This window comes from Danio rerio, chromosome 14, assembly GCF_052040795.2.
Source record: "Danio rerio strain M-AB ecotype USA chromosome 14, GRCz13ab, whole genome shotgun sequence".
Classification (NCBI taxonomy): Eukaryota; Metazoa; Chordata; class Actinopteri; order Cypriniformes; family Danionidae; genus Danio; species Danio rerio.
In genome coordinates, this window is record NC_141034.1 from 12,443,355 (window position 1) to 12,468,168 (window position 24,814).

The 24,814-nt window shown below is 38.2% G+C and overlaps 1 protein-coding gene across 16 annotated transcripts in view; it reads left to right on the forward strand.

Annotated features, from left to right (window-relative positions):
- The window catches only part of frmpd3 (FERM and PDZ domain containing 3), a 195,518-nt gene that overhangs the window by 73,372 nt on the left and 97,332 nt on the right, over window positions 1-24,814 (forward strand). For 11 of the 16 annotated variants that reach the window (XM_087281000.1, XM_087281006.1, XM_087281013.1 and 8 more), the window contains exon 2: window positions 21,302-21,388. The exons of the other annotated variants lie outside the window; for them this stretch is intronic. The gene's annotated coding sequence lies outside the window, so the exon portion shown is untranslated. The remainder of the gene's footprint in view (window positions 1-21,301; window positions 21,389-24,814) is intronic. 16 annotated transcript variants of the gene reach the window in all.

Genomic DNA, 24,814 nt, shown 5'->3' on the forward strand with positions numbered 1-24,814 from the left:
GACATGGATGAAGCAGGATTAGATTTATAGATTGCAGATTCAGTTTATGAGCCTAATATACCAAGTAAGTTTATTTGATATATTTGTGGTGGGGATTATTCAAGCAAACAATGCAAAATTTTCTGCAACAATGAGTCATTTGCAAATACAACACCAAGGGGGGTGATCAGTGAATTCCAGGTGGATGCTGGGAACATTGTTACATGTGTAGAAGATGGCTTCAAAAAGGGTATTCATTTTTTTTCTTGCCAACTACACTTAAACATTTTCACTGAGATTTAGATGGTCACACAATAATTTATTACTGAATTAGAATTAGAGAGGTAACATTTTGAAATGACTCTGCAATCAGTTGCGCTCTATCACTTAAGCGGAATCAAATATTATGTTCATGCTAAGCTCATTATCCTCATCTCCTAGAGCAAGCTGCCTGCTATGAATGTTTTGATTAGCTGAGGGGCATAAATTATCACTTTCGCACATCCTTAACTGCTAGACTATTACAACCTCCAACATTAGCACATTTCCATATTTGTTTATACAGTAAATTTACTTTAGATTTTGCTTCAAAAAAGCATCCTGAATTTGTAACAAATCAAACTGAAGCAATCTTAGTTTACCTTTTTGAGATTTAACTTCTTTTGACAATGAACATTTTCAGCTGGCATATCCAGTGAATCAGTGAGATCAGATGCCCTAATTTCAATATCTGCTTGTTAAGTTGTGACGTATGGAATACTGTTTCCAGGTCCAAGCCGCTACTCACTTATTTGAATTGAGAAAATATTAGTTTATGACCACTTTTTAGTCAGATACTGATACGCTTCAACTTTTGTCATTTCTGCCAGGTGTTTAATTACTTTCTGCTCTTAGAAATGTCATGGCAATATGCCTCAGTGAGTTGGCGCTGTACAATATCATCTACCATCTTACCACAGTCTATCCTCTGAGACAAGAAATCATTATAGAGACTTCATTAAAGGGACAACCCACATTAGTGGAACAAGAAGTTTTTGATCTTCCTCAAAACATAAGTGACAACTTTGAAATTTAGACCATCAACATATTGCATAAGATATTTATGTTTTTAAAGATAACTTTTGTCATTCTGAATGAACTTGAGGTTAGTAGAACAGGTGGGGTTTGGGAGGTTAGCAATTATCTTTTTGGACTATTGTTTTGTAATCTCTTGATTTGTAGAAGATTCAACACATGCAATTCTATTCTTCAACAATGAATCTATTCTATTAAGTTTCTTTGATGTGCTGTGGCATGACATTAATGACGGGAAGAAAAAAGCAAAGTCCAAATTGAAATAATTTATTTGGGTTTGGAAAATGCATGCAATAATCATTTTGTCTTTATCATGTCTTTTTGGAAAAACTTGAATCTATAGCATGCAGCTGTACAATATTTGCTAATTTTGTTAGAAAACAGCTCTATGAAACAATTTAAGAATTGTTTGTGTTCTGCAGAGAAAAGGAGCAGGGGAGGAGATTGTGAATGTCATGTTTGTGTGCACTTATTAATTTATTTTTAGTTAGACGTGGTCCACTACGATATCATATTTTAAACTTTAGTTGATGTGTAATGTAGCTGTGTGAACATAAACAACATCTCTGAATGTAATATGCTCAAAATTCAATGTAAAGAGGGGACTACAAAACAGTACATCTGGGTTAGTGAAATCACAATCGCTTCAGGTTATGCGCAAACACCCTATGCAGCTAAGAGGTGCTGTAATGTTTTAGCAGAGAAAGCTAAAACACCGTCCAAATGCTGCTATTTCCACAGAGCTTGTTTTGTGTCAAGTCTTTTGGAAGGCCAAATACAGAGACAAAGAGAGAAGTCCATACAATTTTATTTTATTATATAATAATTATTTTAAAAAGATAGCTAGCATTTGACAAAGGACAGCTTCCAGAATCCTTCCCAATTCAGTGCGGGAATCGTCTAAAAACTCTTCAAAGAAGGAGCAGCTCCAACCATAATAGAAGAAGCTGTGGATTGTCAGCCACAACCTCTAAGTATTTTTATTTGTTAAAATTAATCTATTACATGCATAGTTTCTAGCGTTAATGGTATGTTGAGCCAAGGACGTAAACAAGGATGTAAACAATAGAAGATGGAGTTTGGCACAGTTAACAATTTAGCTACAAATTCATATTTATTCATCAAACTGCTATGAACACCCACAATCTTCACCAGTGCTGCAGTGTCTCTCTATGCTGATGCTTTCCGTACCTTATACAATTATGTACACATGCTTTTAATTTATATAAAAGTTACTTGTCAGATATTATTTTAGAGAGTCCTCTTAAATTTCTGTCTAATTCAGGCTCACACTGACACAGCAACACTGACTGAGAGTATTTACACAACAGAGGCACAGCGTATGCTAGTGACTGGATGTGACACTTACTGGTGACGTGGAGCCGATCCGTGAATCACAGGACATAGCATATTAGATGACCAATCACAGCCTCTTGAGGGTGGGCTTTTGGAGGTAAAATATATGAAAAAGTAACGTGATTTTTTTCAAATGAAGCATGAGCACACATTGCTTTGCATCTTATAAACACAACCAATTCTCTATGTGTATTTTTGTAAGAATCAGGTTGCAATTTCATGCATTTATCCAGGTGTATTATGTTAAAATGTCATTATCCAGTTATTTGCAAAATTGTGACACGTTTAAATTTAGCTTTGCAAGTCAATATTTAGTAATTATAAATGTCAGATTGTCATGGTCATGGTTAGGCTATCCATTTTATTTGAACTGACATGTTATCTGTAATTACTGAGGTGAGGCACAATTTCTTAAAGTGCTTTAACAGAACCAACAGCTATTCCTGGCAGCAGCCCAGTCAACTGCAAAAGCCCTTTCCATTCACTGCATATGCCAGCTGAAAAAAAAAAGTATGTGAGGCTGAGATTGAGTACAAACACACTGGTAAATGCAGAGCTAGAGAGTAGTTTTAGTGTGCCAGACTGCAAAAAGGCAACTCCATGCAATGCAGTTTGACTGAAACACCACAGCACTTTCAGCACACAGCTTTTATCTGAAGGGTTTGGTTGCAAAACGCAATAAATGCCATTTATTGACATTTTGATTTTATTATTAGAAATCACTGTTTAGATGTACCTTAATCTATGTGTGAATTGTTGCCATTAATAACATTTAAAAAATTACATTTAGGCTGAGTGCAAAATGTATTTTTTCACAAAACGCGATATCCGCCAGACCAGTTTCTTTACAAAGTGCGATATAACAGTTATAGAACGCGCAGGATGCGACAGAAGCTCAGCATCCCCGGGAAGAAAGACGCCGCCTGAGAAGTGCTTCGAGTTTGCTCATTGATTTAGCAATAGAAGATGAAGCCTTCAACTTCACAAAAATAAATATACACATAAAAAAGTGGATCAGAATCCTGCGTCTGTCAACAATACACAAATGCAGCGAGGTACGAGTCTCCGCTGATGTCAAGAGGAAGGCCAGGGAGCTCCTTTTTTTCTGCGCGCCTCCCCATCACATACCTGTCAGTAAGGTGACATTTTTAAGTGTCCTTTGTAAGTTTATTTTTTAATAATTTTGTACATGTAGCTGAGTAGCCAATCTGAAGATTTATTTATGCGGTTGCACGCATTATTTATAGCCTAAAACCTCACAATTCTTGTTGTTGTAGATTTATTATAATGATGTTCCAAAGGGCACAGGTTGTTATAGAGAACGGTTTTGCTTTTTCACAACAACCAATAAATAAGCTATTATTAGGCTGGCTTGAGAAACAAGCCAGACTACTGAAATCCTATTTAAACTAATTATTTTTTTTTACTTATTATTCTTCTTCTGAGACTAAAAAACAAAACGCATCTCCTCCTAGAGCTTTCAAGCTATGACCACCAAACTCACACTAGACCTCCAAACTATTCTGACTCGGTGTGCTATATCTTTTCCGACTGATCCAACTTTCGGTTTTCCGAAAAACGTCCCGTGACTGTCGGAAAAATCCCATAGACTTAACATTGGACCAAACTTTGTGACCTCATAACTCTGCATCAGACGGTCGCACATAATTCTAACTGGGCTCATCTAACTCAGACTATCAAACTGCCAATAATTGATAAGCTTTTAACTTTCTAGCCACGCCCTAGCAACCACTTTTGGACCCTAGAAACTGTCCCATAGACTTCCATTCAAAAGACTGTCATTGACTTTACTTGGGATCAAACTTTGTGAGCTTATAACTCTACATCAGACTGTCATAAAGACTAATGGCTGAGCTCATTTGACTCAGTCTATCTATCTATCAACTGTTTTAATCTATCTATCTGTCTGTCTGTCTGTCTGTGTCTATCTATCTATCTATTAGATCAAACTTTGTGACCTCAAAACTCTTTTTTTCAAACTGTTTTAATCTATCTATCTATCTATCTATCTATCTATCTATCTATCTATCTATCTGTAAACTGCTTTAATCTATCTATCTATATCTAAACTGTTTTAATCTATCTATCTATCTATCTATCTATCTATCTATCTATCTATCTATCTATCTATCTATCTATCTATCTATCTATCTATCTATCTATATAAACTGCTTTAATATATCTATCTATCTATCTATCTATCTATCTATCTATCTATCTATCTATCTATCTATCTATCTATCTATCTATCTATCTATCTATCTATCTATCTATCTATCTATCTATCTATCTGTAAACTGCTGTAATCTATCTATCTATCTATCTATCTATCTATCTATCTATCTATCTATCTATCTATCTATCTATCTATCTATCTATCTATCTATCTATCTATCTGTAAACTGCTGTAATCTATCTATCTATCTATCTATCTATCTATCTATCTATCTATCTATCTATCTATCTATTCATACTTTTTAAAACTGTTTAAACTAAACAAACTATTTCCAACAGACTTTCTCAAGCCAGCCTAAAGTTTGTCTCGACGAACTTTAATAATCTAGTTACTATTATTATTTCAGTTAAATAATTCATTAAATATGACAGGGTGAGGCGAGCTTGTGTCGCGGACTCTGTGACACTGTGGCTTCGCCCGCTCTGATCATACAGGTTTGGTTTTCAGCAGCGATGTAAAGGAGCCGCCCTTCACTCTTTCTGTAACAAGCTGCAAGTCGTTTATCTAACTAACTTAATCTTACTTATTAAACAAAACATTGATTCACTAGCTTTTCTTAATGGTATTACTGTAGTAGAATATATCCTAAGGTAAATATAGCGTTTTGCAAAAAGAAAAAAAAGTTATGTTATGTCATGTTGTGTACATTCTGGCCAAATCTAACTCAGAATGTTATTATTATTAATCAGTCTTTGTATATAATATTCCATATATTTATGATGTACTGTTTTTTAACCAATTTAAGATGTTTGACAATGTTAAGATTAATTTGTTGCATTTTGGCTTTTTTTTTTGTTTGACCTATTTATGAACTATGTATGGACATTAACTTAAATAAAAAATATCCTGGATTAAAAAAATGTTTGTGTTTTCTGGCATTCACTGAGCTCAAGTAATAGTTTAATGTACAAAAATTGTGAATAAACTTGACTGTTGATGTCTTAAATACTGATGTCAAATAACCAAAACTTTTTCAAAATGGATATATCTCGTTTTGCAACGAAACTCTTCATTTATAAATTGAACAACCTCCTCACACTTTGTTATATAGTGTCTTTAATCAAGTTCTATCCTATATGGTTACTCAGAATATTATAAATGACGTGACATGCATTTTACTTGTCCATGATGTCACATACTAATAAAAAACGGGTACTGTAGTTGCTCCTCTGTTAATATATCAACACAACATACTATAGATTCAAACAATGTACACAGATCTCTAAATGTGCTACTACCTCTACTCTACTACTATCGAAACATCAAAATTGTCATTTGGTGTGACTGTCTAAGCTATCTGTGACCTTACTAATATATCAATAATTCTTTACGTATTTAGATTTAGGAATTGGGCATTTCTAGTGGGCACATTAAATGCTAATGCCAAATTCATGGTTTAAAAAAAGCCAAATACATGTTGTCCGTAAAATGGACTTCTTATGGTGTGACAGTACAATCTATATTTTAAATGAGCAAATATGACTGTCTGCACACTGAGACTATTATGAGGAATTGGTCCAAACTCAGCCAGAAATAAGTCATCTCTTTTTCTGTATCTGAAATGCTCACTAGCGGTCAGTGTTTTGTGTCATTTGTTGTAACATTATTATTTACATAAAAATGAAACACTATTTTAAAAACTGTACAAATTAATTAATTAACCAAGACAGAAAGATTGATGTTATATTTCAACGTAGCATGTGGGATGTAGCATTTTGTTTGGAAATGAAAATCAGGTTGACGTCAGGACCCGATGTCAGGCTGACATCAATGTTCAACATTAGACAGATATTTTGGTTACTTTGCATTTTGGTTACTTTCCAACGCAACCTAAAAACAGCAAAATATCAATGTCTAATGATGTTACAGCTTGAAGTTGTGTGGATGTTACCAATATCAGACATTGAATTTTGGTTGCCATACCTGATAAATAAATGGCAGTATTTGACATCAATATAACGTTGTTTTTAGAGGTTGGCTCAATGTTTCTTTCCAACACAACCTAATAAGATATTAATGTCATTTCATGTTGTTATTGGACATCAAAATAACAGTGTCCTGTAGATGCTGGGGACCTTATTCTAACCTAATATTAACGTCTTATGATGTTGTTTGTCTGCTGGAAAGAGCCACGTTATCCAGGGTAACGTCAGCATACCACCAAGAAGGATAAAACACATGCAACAAGAGTAACTGTGGAAGCAAGAGGAAGCTGTCTGATGGTGCTTTCAAACTAGACACGGATGAAGCATCAAGCATAAGTGATTTATATGTTAAGTCAATGCAATGCAAGATGCAATCAGACATTAAGTGGTGCTATTCGATTAAAAGAGACATCGTGGATCGATGTTTTTGTGCATTCAAAGTGCTTATCGCGTGATTCACGCAAATTACTTGAATTGAAAAATCTAAACTCTGCCTAACATTTCCATCACATTAACCAATCAGGAGCTTGCTTTAGTAGGGGCAGGATTATGATGTAGGGCATGTAGTGGGTGTCTACAGCACATAAAGCAAAGCAACTATCTGAATAAATAAATCAATGTCATCCATTGGCAACATAACTATAGAGTTTTTGCAAGACAAAAAGACACCCCTCCCATGACGTGAATTTAAAACGTGAATGAAGTGAGTAAACTGTTCAAGCAAAATGTTCACACGTATGATTATGCACAATAGCCCAATCTTTTCACACAAGCCGCATTTGATGTGAACCTCCCAAAGAAAGGGATGTCTGTGTGCTAACCCAGATTGTATCCAAAAAATAAAAACATAAAACCACTGCTGCCCGACTCACTGCAAAATTGAATGTCCATCTGAACTCTCCTATTTCAACCAAAATTGTTGTCAAGAGCTCCACAGGGTCAATATACATGGCCAGGCTGCTATAGCCAAACCTTTCATCCCTCGTGCCAATACCAAATATTGGTTTCAATTGTGCCAGCAGGGAAAATCTTGGGCTGTTGACAATGTGAAACATCCATTGTTCTCGGATGAGTCCACCTTCACTGTCTTTCACACATTTGAGAGAGTTGCAATGTGGAGAAGTCCCAAAGTCCCAAAGAATGTGGAGAAGTGCCAAAGCATACAACCCAGGCTGTTGTATGGCCAGTGTGAAGAATGGGGGTGGATCAGTGAAGTTTCGGCTGGAATATCATGGCATCCCCTAGGCCCAATATTTGTACTAATTAGACGCATCAATCCCAAGCACTACCAAACCACTCTGGAGGACCATGTGCACCCAATGATTCAAACATTGTATCCTGAAGACGGTGCTGTGTATCAGGATGATAAAGCACCAATACACACAGCAATAGTGACAGAGTGGTTTGATGAACATGAAAGTAAATTTAAACATCTCCCATGGCTTGTACTGTAAAGTCACCAAGTCTAAATATTATTGAGTCACTTTGAGATGTTTTGGAGGATTAAGTCCGCAAACATTTTCCTCCACAAGGATTAAATAGTGACCATGGCCACTACTCTGCAAGAAGAATAGCTCAAAATCCCTCTGGCCACTGTGCAGAACCTGTATCTGTCATTCCCAAGACAAATTGATGCTGTATTGGACATAAAAAAGAGGAACTACACCATACTAATGAATTGTTGTAGTCTAAAACTAGGGATTTTGAGTTTCATTGTCTAATCCCTGTAGATTTAGACAATCTAAAAGATTTATTTTGACAAGGTTTCGGTAGTTTTTCTTTGAAAATGTGATTTGTACATGTTGCTATAATGATACTACATAAAAGCCTTAACATTTTGTATGATTAAATAATGATTTACATTATAGAATGCACATTACTGCCTTTAATATACCTTATTATATTATATATAGAACAAAGTTTTCCCAGTGCTTTAGTTGCATTTTATAATTGTGTGTGGGTGAAGTAGATGTGTAAGTGTGCGTATATTTTTCACACTCTTTGTGTTTTAGTATGTCACTCCATCTCTTCTGTTTTTTTCAGCATCTTGGTAGATTTTTTTATTGTACAAACAAATGTTTATATTTTTGCTCATTTCCCATTACTTTGCTATGGCGGTCATTTTTGACAATGAAGACCACAAGTGTGTGCATACAGTATGTCTATTTCACACTCTTGGTATTTTATAGTGTCACCCCTACAGTCTATGAGCTGATTTTGAATGATGACTGAATAAGTGCTGAAATGTACTGACAACGAATCTGAGAGAAAGAGAGAGAGAGAGAGAGAGAGAGGCTCTCATGTCTTCCCCTGACCATGTTTTTGGCGCAGAATTTCAATTGATTGCTTTGGACACAGACACAGTCTTGTTCCCTGAGCCACAGTCTCAGACACAAAGAGTAACTGAGTCTACTGTATATTGTAATAACTGGATGACTCCATGTGCTGCAAATGATCAGAATTGGGTAAGGTAAAGGCTAGCAGCTTTTGTGAAGCCTAGCAGACTGCCTGCACCCTGACCGTTGCCCCAGGTAAAGTACCCACACTTACCCTATAAGTAAGATTGATAGAGAGGAGAGACTCCCTCTTAATTTTTCCCAATAGCTAGGGCACTCGAAGCAGGTTTCTCACTGAGGTTGTCAGCAAATATATATGCAAAGGTTGGTCCCACTCTTTTTTGCCTTGGACAGTTAGCCAGTTGCCTAGCTGTGAGTGAGTGCTTCAACTGGAGCAAAGCAATGTTATATAAAAACCTTTTAAATCCAAACACTATATGTATATTATAATTAAAGTCTGGATGCTTGTCTCTAATTCTGAGATCTTCTCTAGCACCCTCTGTTAGGGGTTGGTGTTTATTTATGTATTATTTACTATTTATTCATGTTTATATACTATTTATATATGTTTAATTACTATTTATTTAATGTTAATATAAATATCATTAAAGGCATGCCATCATTTGTAAATCTTTATATTTTGAAACTATAGTAGCCAAGAAATCTGTAGAGAGACACTTAAGCAAAGTCATTTTACTAAACACGTGTGATTTCTTTTTTTACTTATACGAGTTTCAAGACTAAATAAAACAAAAATGGTTGAATCATTTAAGCAAACTGATTTGAACATCATTGTGTGTTTCCATGCAGCACACTGTCACGTTACAGCACATCTCAAACTGATCATTCATTTTAATGAGAAACAAGGGATGTACACTACATTTTACATTTCCCACTCTACCCATACTCATGAATGTGCTTCTCCATTTGTAGAACGCATCTTCATCTATCACTTTGATTAAATCTCAGCACCATTATGCAAAATGGCATTGTCTTTGACTGCTGTAGCTGTAAATTATAGGCTGTAGCTTGGTTATAGTGAGGAGGAATGATTCCCCCTCCTCTATTTTCTTATGCACCATTTCCCTTTAACATTTTGTGCCTCAAATGAGTTTAAAAACCTGCTAGGCTTTAAGCTGTAATCAACATGGCCAAGTGCTAAAAATAAGGCCAACCAATCAATCAGTCAAGCAACCAAACTATCAATCTAATGAGAATCGACTACACAGCTAGACCCTTTGTTATGAATAATTAATAATAACTTGTACTGATTAAAACACTGTAAAACTGCAGTGTAAATTGATTATTCGTAATAATTATAGTAATGTAACTGACCCTACTTACTATCTATCTGAAACATTGTAAAGTAATAAAAAAAACAATGAAGAAATGACTTCTGATATTAAAGTGGTTATATTTTATATAAATGTTTTCCAGGGTGTGGCACACGATGGCTCAGTGGTTAGCATTGTCGTCTCACAGCAAGAAGGTCGCTAGTTCAAGTCCTGGAAATTTACTGAAAAATGAATGAATGAATGTTTTCCAAAGTTCGTATTTGCATATGGTGTCAAACTGTCCCCTTTTGGTTTATTTGCAAAGTAACCACTTTTGTGAATGGTTATACCACTCTTTCTTTCCAAAATCTATTAAGCACAATAGCAACAATACTACTACAATACTGGACTTTTATAATAAGACTAAAGGCACTGCAAAAGATGCTTTTCTTACTTAGATTTTTTGTCTTGTTTCTAGTCCAAATATCTACAAATTCTTAAATCTAGAGGCATTTTCTAGACAAAATAAAAAAGCAAAACATATTGTCTTAATAAATAATATGCCAAAATGAAGTGAGTTTTTCCTTAAAACAAGCAAAATAATCTGCCAATGGGGTAAGCAAAATAATCTTGTTTTTTGATTTGTGATAAGATTATTTTGCTTACCCCATTGGCAGATTATTTTGCTTGATTTAAGGAAAAACTAATTTTGGCATATTATTTCTTAAAACAAGACAATATGTTTTGATTGTCTAAAAAAATGCTTCTTGATTTGAGAAGTTTTAGATATTTGGACTAAACAAGACAAAAAATCTAAGTAAGAAAAGCATTTTTTGCAGTCTGTTTTCTGATTAATGCTTAACTTCCTTTTGCTTACATTGTATCTAAAACTGCATTCTGTTTTTATTACATTACTAAAATTACAATTGATTATATATATTGTAATTTATTCCTTGATGATAAAGCTTTATTTGTAACACTCTAGTTATCAGTGTTACACAATTATAATAATTAATTCTATAATGCTCATTTGAGTAAAAGAAACAATTCTTTTGATTTTGACTAAAATAATCAGTTGATTATTTGTCCTGCTTAATATTTAATATGTAAGTAGTGATACAGTAGCAATATATACATACAAAAAAATGGGATATATAAAACTGGGGAAATGAAGGAAGGTCAAATCTGAGTCCTTCACCACGCACCTGTACCATAGCCACAGCGTGTACAGGATGGCAATGATTGAGGTAATTACTCCATCAGATGAGATGTCCCCAGGGTGCTTCTCCTGTGAATCGTTTGTGGTAAATTTAACACAATATCTTTCTGATTTACACCTCTGGCATTCAGGAAGACCAGCCTGATAGCTGATAACCAAAAGCTAATTAACTATCAGGTTCCAAAAGGACCTTCATTGTTTGCTTTCCTTCTGTGAGCCATGCGATTGCCTTTCTGCCTCAGATTGGTAAGCTGAGCAATGGACCACCCTTATGAGAAAGGAGTATACTTTAAGTTAATTCTATGATGTAAACTTATCTAATGTTGAATTCATTCATTCATTTTCTTTTCGGCCTAGTCCCTTTATTAATCTGTGGTCGCCACAGCAGAATGAACCGCCAACTTATCCAGCATATGTTTTACGCAGCGGATGCCCTTCCAGCTGCAACCCATACACTCCCATTCACAAACATACACTACGGATAATTTAGCTTACCCAATTCACCTGCAGTGCATGTTTTTGGACTTTTGAGGGAAACCAAAACACCCAGAAGAAACCTTTTGCAGGTTATCAACTAGGTTTTGCAGTTTCTACTAATTGTTTTGAGAAATGCATTAACTGTTGTGCAAATGTAAATAGTGTTGTGAGAAATGCAGCAAAGCCACTGAGAAAAACTTTAAATATACCTCATGTAACAAATCTATCGTGGCTCTAACAAGTAATGTGCATATTTATAAGTTACTTTGGAATGATAATGATTGTAAAAAGCACTATACAAATAACCCTGGTTTGAAATTAAGAGGTGGCATGTAGCAGGCATCTCCTTAGCCATAACTTAGTCATTTTCCTTATGCCGAGTTCAGACTGCATGATTTTAGACCTGATTTTGACTCGACGACAGATTTTGAGAAATCGCAGACAAATGCCTGAAATCACAGGCAAATCGGTGCTCGTTCACGTGAATAACAATCACACACTGTGAACTATGAAGGACGCGATATCAGAGAATTTTCAATGAGTCGCCAACACTCCGTGAGATATTTGGCATGCTAAATATCTGGACCACAAATCATGCCTTGTGAAATGTAATCTGATTGAAAATAACATCTGAGATCACGTACAGCCAATGAGAGAGCAGCATTCACTAGCGTGGGTACCTGCAGGCCAGCGGGAGGCTGGGGAAGAAGTTAAAAGCGCTCATTTTCAGTTTATTTGGACCCAAATATCAAGGAAAAACTTGGTTTGTTAGGAGCACTGTGTCTGTTTGACATGTCATCTGTCTAATATTACAATCAGGTTAAAAAGTTTAAAAAAAAGTTGAGGAAAGACTGCTAATTCTCTTCAAAAGCCAAGTGAGCAACACAAATTTCTAAAGCTAAAGCCTTCTTTTTCCATTATGTAGTTAATAACGAAAGCTAGATTATGTGACCTTGCGTTGTTTCCATGTCACTTCTCACATTTGTTTGGTTGTGAGACGTAGTTTGGACAAAGTTGTCTTTGATTCTTCCTATTTTAAAGTTATGCAGCATCCAGTTTTATGTAGAAATCCATCTTGGTTAAATTTTTTTATGATACAGCCTTACTCCAAAATACATTACATTCATTTATTTCCTCAAAATTCTACACACGATACCCCATGATGACAATGTGAAAAAAGATTTTTTTTTTAATTGTTGCAAATTTATTAAAAATAAAAACCCTAAAAAAAAATCACATGTACATAAGTTTTCACGGCCTTTGCTCAATACTGTTGATACACCTTTGGCAGATATTACAGCCTCTTTTTGAAAATGATGCCACAAGCTTGGCACACCGGTCTTTGGAAATTGTTGCCCATTCCTCTTTGCAGTACCTCTCAAGCTCTATCAGGTTTGATGGGAAGCGAAGGTGTACAGCCATTTTCAGATCTCTCGAGAGATGTTCAAAAGATTTAGGTGTGGGCTCTGGCTGGGCCACTCAAGGACATTCACCGAGTTGTTGTGAAGCCACTCCATTGATATTTTAGCGGTGGTGCTTTGGTGTATTGTCCTGCTGGAAGATGAACCGTCGCCCCAGAGGTCAAGAGCACTTTGAAGCAGGTTTTCATTCAGAATGTCTTTGTACGTTGCAACATTCATTTTTCCCTCTATCCTAACTAGCACTTCAGTTCCTGCTGCTGAAAAACATCCCCACAGCATGATGCTGCCACCACCATGCTTCACTGTAGGGATGGTATTAGCCTGGTGATGAGCGATGCCTGGTTTTCTCCAAATGTAACGCCTGGCATTGATTCCAAAGAGTTCAATTTTAGTCTCATAAGACCAAAGAATTTTGTTACTTATGGTCTGAGAGTCTTTCGGATGCCTTTTGGCAAATTCCAGGCGGGGAGTGACTTCCGCCTGGCCACTCTACCTTACAGGCCTGATTGGTGGATTGCTGCACAGATGGTTGTCCTTCTGTAAGGTTCTCCACTCTCCACAGAAGAACGCTGAAGAATGCTCTGAGTTCAGACAGAGTGACCATCAGGTTATTGATCACCTCCCTGACTAAGGTCCTTCTCCCACAATCACTCAGCTTAGATGGCCGGCCAGTTCTAGGAAGAATTCTAGTGGTTCCAAACATCTACCACTTACTGATGATGGAGGCCACTGTGCTCATTGGAACTTTAAAAGCAGCATTTTTTTTCTGTAACCTACCTCAGCCTTGTGCCTCGAAACTATCCTTTCTCAGATGTCTACTGACAATTCCTTTGTCTTCATTCTTGGTTTGTGCTTTGACATGCATTGTCAAGCATGAGACCTTATATAGACAGGTGTATGCCTTTTCAAAGTATGTTTAATCAACTGAATTTAACACAGGTGACATCAAATTAAGCAGCAGAAACATCTCAAGAATGATCAGCGGAAACAGATTGTCCCTACGCTCAATTTAGATGTTCACAGCAAAGGCTGTGAATACTTACGTACATTTGATTTTTCAGGTTTTTTATTTTGAATACATTTTCAACAATTTTAAAAAATCTATTTGTCGCATTGTCATTATGGGTTATTGTGTGTAGAATTTTGAGGAAATAAATTAATTTAATCCATTTTGGAATAAGGCTGTAACATAAAAAAAAATGTGGAAAAAGTGAAGCGCTATGAATACTTTCCCGATACACTGTAGATATTAGGTTTTCCCTTCAAGGCTCATTGCAGGCATGATAATCAACTTACAGCTTGCTCATTATTTGGCAAGCTGGTGTGGTTCTCTGAATGGTGGAGGAGATAACCAGCAATTAGCATAATTTCTGAATACATCAATTTTAGGAATGTTGTGTCTTCTATGGATGGAGCAGGTTTATTGTCATACTCAGTTCTGATTAAAACTGTCTGTCCAAGTGTTTTCTCAGTTGCTTTGTTAAACACATTGCCACATTGTACATCTGCATAAAGCTTGTGCAGGGTTGAAACATTAAATGGCTAATGCTTTACAGCACACTGGTCTTTAATTTGTTGACTGTTGGCTTATGTACATTACTCAGAAAAACCTCTACTATTACCACCCATCCCAGGTCCAGACATTAAGCAAAAGGGCGTTGTTTTGTTTAGTCCATTGAAATAATGGTATCCATTGATGTCCTGACGATGTTTTGGTGAAAAAAGGAGAGTTGAGGAAGACATTTAATTCTGCAGTGAGTTAAGCAGCTGTGGTTTTATGTTTTTATTTTCAGTATACATTCTGGGATAGCACTTGGACATCCCTTTCAGGCAGCTTCTTCTTGCATCCACACTTACTCTTGTTAAATGTGTTTCGTCTTTTTTGGTAGTATGCAGACATTACCCTGGATACAGTGGCTCTTGATACATCACAAAAACTTGATGTCTTGGTCACAGATGTGCAAAAGCAGTTTGTCCTCTTTTGAACTCTATGTTACCCATAATGCCGTGTGCATTGCAATATTTAAAGCAAGAATGTGCTAATTCTTTGGTAATTAAACCTTCACACTCTGCTCTGGTCAAATTCAGCCACAGAACCTCCAACAAGGACAGATTCATTGTCTAACCCCTAAAAACCTCTTTGTTCAAATGTAATTAAAAGCTTAAATATATTTATTTTTATACAACAATTCTGTCTGGTTCTCGAATCTGATTGGCTGATAGCCGTGAGATATTTAAGTAATATCAGCACCAGAACAGCCTCTTTACCCGTTGTGTATTACTCCGCCCACAGACAGCCAGCAACAAACACTACACTACACTACTACAAACACTACAGTTTGACTTCAGAATAGTGCCTATTTTAAAATATTTACAATTTGACAGAGCTCGTCGGCTGCCATTAGCCTGCCATAGTGTAGTGGACCAAAGATGGTTGATGTTTTCTATGCACAAGATGGCATCACAACCGCATAATAAGCCCTAACACTTAGAAGCTTATAACAGTCTGATTTCTAACTACTGCAGATCAAATCATTATTAAACTGGTAAGCATACCTGCCATGTCACATCTGTCAGTGACCACCTGAGGGCACTGTAGTTCAATGGACACTGAGTGAAACTACAGCGCCCATAAAAACTACATTTCCATACATTCTTTCGTGCACACACCAGGTCTGTCATTTACATTGATTACAACCACAGCTGTCTCCATTCTCCGTGATTACCAGGACTATATATTCAGTCATTCAACCACAGTTTGTCATCACGCCGTTTGTCTTTTTTTGTAACCAGTAAGTCTGTTTTTCCTAGTTGTTGTTCCTGATCCTGCCTCGTATCTTGCTTTAGTCTAGTTCATGTTTATCTGTCTTAGTTTCTTGTTTTGTTGTTTATTTGTTACTTTGCACTTTGATATTTTTGGATTTTTGTTAACTGTTTTTGCTCTTTAATATATTAAAATTTTTCTTTTGTTCCCGTTTTTGTTGTTGTTTTGATCACGCCTAACGTGACAGAATGACGCGATCAACATGGATTCAGCAGATAATATTTTAGTGCGAATAAAGCAGGGTAACCGCTCCGTTGAACGTTTCGTTAAGGAGTTTTTGGATCTGGCCCCAAGCAGTACTTTTAGCGATTTACTGCTAATGATGTTTTTTCGGGGAGAACTTTTAGAACCCGTCCGCTCCCAGATGCCAACATATGAGGAAGAGTGGAGCCTTTATCTTTTTATGGAACATGCACTCTTGATTTCTGGCTCCCCTCTCTCAATCACCCTGGTGGAGCAGAACCCTCAGGAGGGAGGCCTGAGGGGTAATAAAAATCTGTTCTCGAAGCCGGAGGATCTATCTGCGGGAGGGAGGAAAAGAGCTGTTTTGAAGTTGCGGACTTATCCGCGTCGGGCTGTGCGGAGACCACCCTTCTCTGAGCCTCTGGAGAGGCTCCTGGAACTCTGTATAACCTCAGTGTCTGCTCCAGTCCCTCAGCGCCCGCCAGTGTCGGTTCCAGTCCCAGAGCATGCTTCTCTTCCGGTTTACAACGCTCTTCCTAGTACTCAGACAACCAGACGGAAGAGAAGAGGAAGAGGACTGCGCATACCCCAGAGCGCCCGCCAGTGTCGACTTTAGCCCCAGAGCACCCGCTAGTGTCGGCTCCGGCCCCAGAGCGCCCGCCAGTGTCGGCTCCAGCCCCAGAGCGCCCGCCAGTGTCGGCTCCAGCCCCAGAGCGCCCGCCAGTGTCGGCTCCAGCCCCAGAGCGCCCGCCAGTGTCGGCTCCAGCCCCAGAGCGCCCGCCAGTGTCGGCTCCAGCCCCAGAGCGCCCGCCAGTGTCGGCTCCAGCCCCAGAGCGCCCGCCAGTGTCGGCTCCAGCCCCAGAGCGCCCGCCAGTGTCGGCTCCAGCCCTAGAGCGCCCGCCAGTGTCGGCTCCAGCCCCAGAGCGCCCGCCAGTGTCGGCTCCAGCCCCAGAGCGCCCGCCAGTGTCGGCTCCAGCCCCAGAGCGCAGTACACTGCCTGTTCTAATCCGGCTCCTGGCTTTACCGGCGCCATCCAGGCTCCTCGCCCTGCCGGCCCCAGCCCAGCTCCTGGCTTTACCATCACCATCCAGACGTCTTGCACTGCCGGCACCTCCCAGACGTCTTGCCCTGCCAGCCCCAGTCCGGCTCCTTGCCCTGCCGGCTTCAGTCCGGCTCTTTGCTCTACCGACCTCGCTCAGGCTCTTTGCTCTGGCGGCTCCAGTCCTGCTGCCTCCTGTCCCGTCGGTTCCTGTCCCGCCGGCTCCAGCCCAGCTGCCTCCTGTCCCGCCGGCTCCTGTCCTGCCGGCTCCAGCCCAGCTGCCTCCAGTCCCGCCGGCTCCAGCCCAGCTGCCTCCAGTCCCGCCGGCTCCAGTCCAGCTGGCTCTCATGGACTCCCCTGCCTTGTGTTTTCTGCAGGATCATCCGTGGGTCATCCCTACCGCCCCTCCCTGGTGGTCCTTACCATTGTTTGGGATGGATTCCCCGGCTGCACCCTGGCTTCCTGCCGGGCGCCTGACCCACAGACTCACCCTGATCTGGCCCTCCCATCCCTCCCTTTGTTCCTGCTCTGCTCTGCCCCCCCTCTGGGAACTAGTCTGGGAGCGTCTGGAAGCCGCTCTTTAGAGGGGGGGTAATGTCACATCTGTCAGTGACCACCTGAGGGCGCTGTAGTTCAATGGACACTGAGTGAAACTACAGCGTCCATAAAGACTACATTTCCATACTTTCTTTCGTGCACACACCCGGTCTGTCATTTACATTGATTACAACCACAGCTGTCTCCATTCTCCGTGATTACCAGGACTATATATTCAGTCATTCAACCACAGTTTGTCATCGCGTCGTTTGTCTTTCTTGTAACCAGTAAGTCTGTTTTTCCTAGTTGTTGTTCCTGATCCTGCCTCGTATCTTGCTTTAGTCTAGTTCATTTTTATCTGTCTTAGTTTCTTGTTTTGTTGTTTATTTGTTACTTTGCACTTTGATATTTTTGTTAACTGTTTTTGCACTTTAATATATTAAAATCTGCACTTGAATCCGCTTTCTTTTGTTCCCATTTTTGTTGTTGTTTTGATCACGCCTAACGTGACATGCCAACACTCCCGTTTTTGTCTGGGAGTATTCCGTATTTCAGACCAATCTCCCGCAACCATCCCGTTGACGTCTGCAAACACACCCGGATTGCCAGTTCTGGTACAGTATCCGATCGCAGCGTCCACCCAAAACCCGCTGAATCCTATCCCAGTTCTCTCAACAGTGTTATTCACTATTCAGAGACCTCACCCCCGAACTCCCCTTCCCCCGGTCTCTCGCAGGTAAAATGATCTCTCTCTTTTGTATGTTGTAGTGCTGCATTTAAACTGCTTTGCTCGCACATCAGGAATGTGTGTTGCGTTGACAGAAAGAAGCAAAGTCAGCAGGTGTTTAGCATTTTTCCTTATCGCAAACACAACAGCAGTCTGGTAGTGATTGCGTTGCTTTTTTCAGGGTTAATTATTGTGATATCCCGATTGCAACAGAGGAATACTGTATACTGTAACACTGTAAGAAGATATCTCTTTATATGGATGGCAATTCATGTCACGTTCAGCCTTATAATCTTTAAGTGTGAGCAAAATCAGTTGTTTTGTCATCACTTTAGAGATTACGCTATAGAGAGTCATTCAAACACTAGCTCTAAAGTGATGTTGTGAATTAGTAACGGCTTCTGCTGTTTTGACGTCAGCTGCAGATGTGAATGAAGAGCGGAAGAAAGCAGTTCCTAATAAAAAGGGGGTTTTAGACTCTCCATGTTTTATCTTATTTATATACTTGATTGTGCCGTCGAAATGTTGTTTAAATGCAATATCACACTCGTAGTAGTAAGATATGGCTGTATATGAGCCCTGGTGGGACGCTAAGGCACTCGATCGCACACCTCCCACCAATGCTGATATACAGCCATATCTCACTGCCACTCGTGTGATATTTGTGACTGTGTTTTGGGTCGTTGTCATACTGACATGTCCACTGATGCCCAAGTTTCTCTGCATACCAATGTTGTTGTTGAGAATTTTGATGTATTGCTCCTTTTTCATGGTTCCATTTACTGTGATTTAGATTCCCTGGTTCACTGGCTGAAAAACACTCCCCAAAATATTATGGCCATAAACAAATCATTTTCAGTGTTGTGATTGTTTTACGTAAACATTTATTTTTCTTCTTCAAACAAACTTTAAAAAAGTAAAAAAAATAAAATAAAAAAAGCTAGAACAGTTTTATCACAAGCTGAACGCAAAGAATTTTAATACAAGCATTTAAGTCCAATTTAATGCACATAATATTAAAATCCCTTGATAAAATATGGAAAAATGTTCTAAAACAACCAGGAGGGAGTCAGATTTCACTTATGATGGATGATACTCAGGGGGGTAAAAAATGGGAAGTATCAGTATGTTCAGTATGCTTTGCCTAACAGATGCTAGGCTCATCTAAAAGGCCCTCATTTTGAAGTGAAGTCAATACATATTAATCAAGTTAATAGCAACTCCCTGATGAGGAAAGAATTACAAAAAGGTCTTAAAAATTCCCAAGAGTGGATTGGATCAGGAAAACGTTCCCTGTTATTCACCCAAACTACATATCCCATCATTCCCTGCAGTCACACACCGGTTCAGGTCACCTCTTGCTCACACACACACACACAAACACACGCACGCAAACAGCTGAAGCTGAACAGGACTGATTATATGGAATGTACACTCACACACATTCTGGCTGAGTCTTGTTATCCTGTAGTGATCTTCATGAAGGGTTTTCCCTGTTGTTCCTAGCCATGTTTTTGACCTTGGGTTGTTATAATGTTTATGTTTGTTTTGCTGCCTGACTCAAACTGTTTGCCTCTTACACTGACTACTCTTTCAGATTAACATCATGTTACCATCACCACCATGATACCATGTACTGAACCTTCCCTGCCTGAGTACTTTTGAGAAAAACTGCATTTGTATCCAACCCTTGTCACACCTCATCATCACAGTAGCCTACTAGCAACATTAACCAGGGCTACGTTTCCAGATAATTTGCATACATGTGTTGTGTACTCATTGTAGGATTTGAGCAGACCATTGTTTGTAATTATCCTCATGTGGGCTCGATATGGACTTAATTGGGACTGTATTTACATCCCATTATATTTACCCCTTTCATGCATAAGTTTTTATGCAAGAGTTTTTTTATTGTTAACATTACTTAAAAGTTCCCATGGCGATGTGTCAAGTTTATCACGTGACCCACCAGCCCCAATGATCTATGTATATATCATATTTGGTTTCTTTTTGCCGTTTTCTGTAAATATTGAACATGTTCTAATTATATTGTGAAAATTCTCATACACTGATTCTCTAATATGTCATATAACATATATTTTGTCATTTAAACAACTTAATAATGATCATATTATTTGTTATATAAAGGGTAATGGGCACCGCCATGTATAGTATGCCCTGCAGGTAGACATGAAATACGTGAAAGTATGGGTAAGGAATAGCGAAAATATTCTAGTAACATAAACTGTGTATCTTACATGAATAAAGTACATCAACCAGTTATTATAAAAAAATAATTATTGTTGTCTTTATAGACATCTACCTGTATCTTACAAACCCTAAATGGTCTGTTTTCCTTGTTGTTATGTGTATTAAATGTTTGAAACTTAAAATAAATGTTATTAGTTTGAAAGCACAGATAAATTGTGATTTATGAAAAGCACTGCACACCCCTGTACCTCAACACGTCAGATTTGAATTTGAGCAGTTGATGAGGTGTGATCTGAACGTTCTAATCACACCGGTGTGATCATACGCATGAAAGGGTTAATTTATGTTTGACATTTACATAAATGTCAATTTATGTTTGGGTTAATTTGTGTTTGACATTTATATAAATGTCATAAATGAATGGTTTTATAATTTATTTATTTTTTTGTTTATTTTTTGTAGTTGCACTCACTACCTATGCAGCGGTATTGAGGATCTGGGGCCCTGAAAAACATACCAGCTTTTTACAGCACCTTGCCAATAAAAATCGTAAGTAATACAAATTTCACACACAATTACCATGAGTATTATCACACAAGATGCACTGTTAAGTAGCTATATATTAGCAGTTTTGTGATTTGTGCATTGTTGGTACTTCTAGTTGATTCCATGAACTAAAGAAAAGAATGTCACAAGGGTTATCATTGAGAAACAATGGCAAACAACCGACAATGCAACAATAAAATATCTTTCACAAAATAGCATGAGAAAATAAATGTTATTATATAATTAAGTAGCCCTGTCATCTGAGTTTCTGAATGTTACCTGAAATGCAACAGTTACAGTGGGCAATTTAAGTTGATGTTTGAAATTTAAATTTAAACAAATACTCCCCTTAGTAAAAGAACACACAATTTGTGAAGTAGATGTGCAGTTACACTAGATTCACTTTACTAACATCTTCTATGTTATGTTTCCTTATGCATTATATGAAACCAGCAAAATTATTAAGCCTGAAAGTACACAGATCCGTGAACCTCCATACCACATTCTCCTTCTTGCTCTCATTTAAATGCATTAAAAGTGAGTCATGCATGTGATCAAAAGAAATGCATTAGAGCTCATGAATTTAGCATGCTTTTCAATGCAGAAGCAAGCCTATTCATTTTGGACTTTACTGAGTGATACTTAAGCTCGAGCTATTTATAGCTCAGGTCAAATCACTGCATGCAACGCTGATGGCTCAATCTATGATGTCATAGAGTCTTGCTCCACTGTTAGGATTTTTATATAAAATGAAGTACCAAATCCCCTAAAGTCTAGTCACACATTTAATTTTTTTTTTATTACAATGTAGCGACATGGGTTTTTAGAGATTTTGGTTGGTATTTCACTATTTAATGTGAACTGTGTGTTGCGCATACTTAACTGCTTCTTGAGACTGACTGGCATAGACTGATTTTACGAGGTCGCCATTTTTAAAAGCAAAGTCGAGGCTGTGGTGGGAAGAAACCCGGAATTATCGTTTGGAGTTGCATAGGAACATTGTGTACTTGGCTGTATATCTTATCAGCGAAGAGAAGTTGACACCAATGTATTATTCCACTGCCTTCCGAGTGAACTGAAGGTTCGTTCTTTATGAATGGTTAAAATAAAAAGGGATATCAGAGCTCATTTTCAGCTAAGTTAAAGGAAATGGCACTAGTTAACTAACGTTTTTTTTCCCAGACACATGTTTTAGATGCCATTTATCAAACTCGAGTTAGTGAAGTGATTCTTTCACTATATTAGACTTGTCACGATACTGAATTAAAAGAAAAACCAGCAATTTTACGCTAACATTTAAGGCACTGTTGGTGGGTTTCTTAAAACACTGCTGATTTGCCATTGTGTTCACGTGCTAGACAAATGCTTGTGGTTGGCCGAGAAGGTCATAATTTCACCCACCGCTGTTTACTGAGCACAAACACAGACGAGCCGTGCGATCTGCTTGATGACTCGACATCTTCACGTCTGCTTCTCGCTCCAGTCTCTGTGTATCTGTGTTTGCACTGGGTGAAGAGCAGCAAACTGAGTGCAAACACAGATATACAGAGACTGGAGTGCGAAGCAGCCGTGAAGATCAGTCGAGTCATCCGCCCTCAACGGCGCTTCAATGTTAGTCGGTTTTAAAACTTCAGTTCCGGGACAACACTATTACAGACATCACGAGGATGTGTTACAGAGGACTGCAGTGTTTTATCACTCACTGGGTTACATGGGCTGAAGCAGGAAAGCGTCCCCACGGTGTTTACTTGGTGCCATAAACTGAAGCCTTGGAGGACATTTGAGCATATTACTCTTACAGAGATTGCGATGTTGTTTGATGCCTAATTTGCTTTAAATTGTTTAAATTAAACTTACTGTATAATATTGAAGTGATGGTTACACCATTTATGCATTTTAAAATCTCAGCAACAGCTGGAGGTCTGTAGTCCACAGCATGTTGCTGCAATGTTTAAAGTGCTGGTCCAACACTTCCGGGTTTCTTCCCACCACAGCCTCGCTTTGGTTCTTTAAAATGGCAGCCGTGTGAAATAATCGTATTATCTACCTTTGTAATGCCACAGTTAAGTACTGAATCATATTTTTGTAGGTTTCATGGGGAAAAATCACATGCTAATAACTATTTATAAATTATTTTGTTGGATTGCAACCAAATTTTGTAAGAGGTTACCCTGACGCTACTACCTTTTTGCATTGATAAGGTTTATTTGAAGAAAATCGACTTTGTGCAGACAGATTGGCAAATGATATCAAAGTACTGAAAGGGTGGTTCAAAAGCATGTGGAATAGTTAGTAATCTAACTTAGTCTTTCTGCTAGGGATGTAACGGTATTGTAAATACCGTCATACCACAATATTAAGTTTTTTCGATATTACCGAAGTCGCATGACTCGGTAAAACTATAGGTCTTCTGAGAAAATTTGCTCAGGCGAATGAAGCGAACGGGAGGTAGCGAAAACTACAATTCCCATCAGCCCATGCTTGACCATCATCCCTTGCGGTCTGTTGTCGCTACAGATCCAGTAATGCAGAAATGGAGTGTGCTGTTAGAAGCGGGGATGAAAAAGAGCTGTAAAACTCTAAAGCGGGTGTTGTCGCCGCGCGCATTCTGAATAGCGGTGTTGTCGCGCGAGTTCTTATCAGCTGTGTTGTCGCGCACGTACTGAATAGCAGTGTTGACGCGCGAGTTCTTATCAGCTGTGTTGTCGCGCGCGTTCTTATCAGCTGTGTTGTCGCGTCATATCTCTCATGTCCCAGAAACCTCAGTCCCAAATGAGAGGGGTTTTTTTCTGTTGCAGGGGACATTGTAAATACCCAGAGATACCAGCTTTTACCAGATTATATTTATATGATAATTTTCCTTTAAACCCATCTCTATCTAAGTGAGTGAGTGATTAAATGTTGAATGTGATGAGTTTTCAACAATACTAAATTAAAACTTTATTTTTTTACATGGTTTAATATTTTTTTGTTATTAAAATTGAAGTTCCTGTTTCAAAGCTTATAGATAGATGGCTAATTTGTATGTCATTGACACTTTTGACACTTTTTTGGAGTATTTCCATAAGTTTTGTTTTTTCCTGTAAATGATTCAATAAATACCGTACCGTGACATTCATACCGAGGTATTACCGTACCGTGAAATTCTGATACCGTTACATCCCTACTTTCTGCACTTTTCTATCATACAGACTACGTATTCACAGTGCTGCTTCATAGTGAACACACCTGTTCTCTTGCATATGCGATACATCTGTGAATGCAGCTGAAACATTGTGCAACAATGGTCAGATTTAAAGCTGGTTTGTTACCTCCCTAAATCACCAGATATCACCATGGTTTTACTGTAGCAACATAGACAGAAATGTGAGATATTCATATACATTTTTTAGCAATATTTATAAAATGGGTAATGTAATATTATTACTT